Source organism: Epinephelus moara, chromosome 17 (assembly GCF_006386435.1).
Source record: "Epinephelus moara isolate mb chromosome 17, YSFRI_EMoa_1.0, whole genome shotgun sequence".
Classification (NCBI taxonomy): Eukaryota; Metazoa; Chordata; class Actinopteri; order Perciformes; family Serranidae; genus Epinephelus; species Epinephelus moara.
This window is the reverse complement of record NC_065522.1, coordinates 33,441,004-33,443,420: the sequence shown is the minus strand read 5'-3', so window position 1 is coordinate 33,443,420 and position 2,417 is coordinate 33,441,004. Positions and strand designations below refer to the sequence as shown.

Here is a 2,417-nt window from a genome sequence, read left to right as displayed (position 1 = left end):
TTCATTGGTCCATCCATCGTTTGGACGAGATAAATCGCAAATTCATTGCAGTATGCCAGACCAGAGATGCAAGCCTACTCAGTTGAGTGGGCGGGGTCTATGGTCTGGAACCAGGCTACCACTGAACTCCTTGGCGTGCTTTTTAAAATTTATTTTATTCATTACTCATCTCTTTATGCGTCTACATGTTGCTGTTTATTGTAGTATAAACAATAAGTTACGATTTCAGTCATTGGGAAACACGACATTCAGCCGCCTTACGTAAAGATGAATCCCCTTGGCAGTAATGATTGGTCCAAATTTCTGTTAGAAAACAAATATTTGTTGCGATGATTGAGTCAGACATTTGTTGAACATGTGATTCCAATAACTTCCAGCGATAACTGACCCTCGAAGAAGGAAGTGAAGGGTCGAACTTGCTCTGCTGTTAAAGTACAACATTTCCACAGTAGAGCACATGTGATGAGTTTGAGCTGAACAAATCAAAAGTTTATTGATGTGGCACCAGTATCACTAGTGTTTCACAATAAAATGATTTGTATGAGTTTGTAGAGATCGTCTTTTACTTTGACATTAAAGTGGCTTTTTCTAGAGAGTGAGTGGGATACAGTTTGTGCAGAGGCTCAAACTCAAACCATCAATACTCGAATACACACCAATGTAACTGAGTAAATCTGATCTGAATATTGTGGAGGCGCTCTGCTGGAAGAATGTGAGTCGCGCCTCTCTTAGCTGCTGGTTGGAAGTAGTGAGAAATAGAGCTTCCTAGTTTATTGATATTTGGGAAATGTATTTGTAAAAAATGGTGACATTGAAAATGCACGGCTCAGATTAAGGATGCAAACTAATGTGTAGATGGTGTGTTGTACTCTGTCCTTAATGTCTGCTTAGATTATACATTTTGTTGTAATGCATTATTATTATTTATTTTTATGTATGGAGATTTTTTTTAAAATTATTATTACTTTTGTCTGTATGATGCCGTGTGTTCTAACTGCGGGGGGTTTGTGTAACTTGTTAATGTTTAAAATCAATTATCATATGTTTACAAAGTGGCTTTTTATGATGGATTTTTTAATGCTGCAAAACAATAAAACAGTAAAAATTTAAAGGACAATAACTTTCCTGACCTTTGTTTGTATCTCTATGTCTCGTTAATATTAATATTCTTTCTTTGGCATGTTGGAAAGATTTAAACCGTCTTCTGGTACAAACATTTCCAACATGAAAAACTATCTGAATTTCTTTGGTTGCTTTTGGTGATTAGTTCTGTCGACGTAAGTGAAAGCACAAAGCACAGCAGTGAAGTGAACNACAAACATTTCCAACATGAAAAACTATCTGAATTTCTTTGGTTGCTTTTGGTGATTAGTTCTGTCGACGTAAGTGAAAGCACAAAGCACAGCAGCTGAAGTGAACACTGGATCTTTATTGATTGAGCAGAGTTCAGTCGTGGCTCCACACAGAGTTGAACACTTTGGAAACATCAGGTCATTCCATGAACACTGGTTACAGAAACAGGGCAGCGACATTTGCACAAAGTGCTGACAAGAATCAAGTCCAATAAACATGATGAAACTGTTTGACATGATTTTGAAATCCCAGAATGATTTACGAACAGATCAACAGTCTAAAGGTCTGAAAGCACCTTCTCATGTTGGCCTCAAATATTTAGCTAACCCAGCTTCAGTGTGCGCTTGTGAGTCTTACTTCATGCTCTTGATTTTCGTTTTACTACACATATAAAAAAGGGTATGTGATCATGTTTTGTCCAATTAAAAAGCAGCCGATCGGATAAACATCCGAACAGTTTTCAAGCTGTAATTGGCCGGTTTGTACGTTGCCCACACAACTCCGTTTTCAATCTCATACGGTGTGTTTTTCTCCGGGTCGTACGTGCCTTTATAATAAATCCCATTCAGATTAGCCGCCTGGCAGTTATTGTACCACCACCCGCCCCCGTACATCTCTGCGCAACTCTCCTCCCACTTGTCGTTGTCTTTGTCGAAGGTGCTGAATTTCATCCCGCTGTGGGACAGGTACGACGCCATGTCAGAGTTAGGCATTGTCAGAGCGTCCCCGGCATCCCCGGTGTACCCAGACACATGCAGCTGGTACCCCTCCACCTCCGAGCCAACCCTGACTGTGTACTCAGCACTGGCTACGCCCCCTTCCCAATCCTCCATTTGCACCTTCAGTATGGTCTCACCCTGATTAGTCAGCAGGTGGAGGTTCTGGTTGCCTAGCCAAAACTCCCCCTTTCCCTTCGCGTCAACCGAGCCGAACCCGTTGCGGTATTCGGCCCAGGTGCGATTGAAGCTGAGCGCGCCACTCTCTCTTTGCTGGACTAACAACCACCCGCCCATTAGCCCCTCCTGCTGGCAGTACACCTCCACCACCTGTGTGGTGTCCGTGCC

The 2,417-nt window shown here is 41.9% G+C and overlaps 1 protein-coding gene across 1 annotated transcript in view; it reads left to right on the top strand.

Moving 5' to 3' along the window:
* rnf175 (ring finger protein 175) overlaps nt 1–2,417 on the top strand; it is a 394,559-nt gene that overhangs the window by 94,969 nt on the left and 297,173 nt on the right. The gene's annotated exons all lie outside the window — the stretch shown is intronic.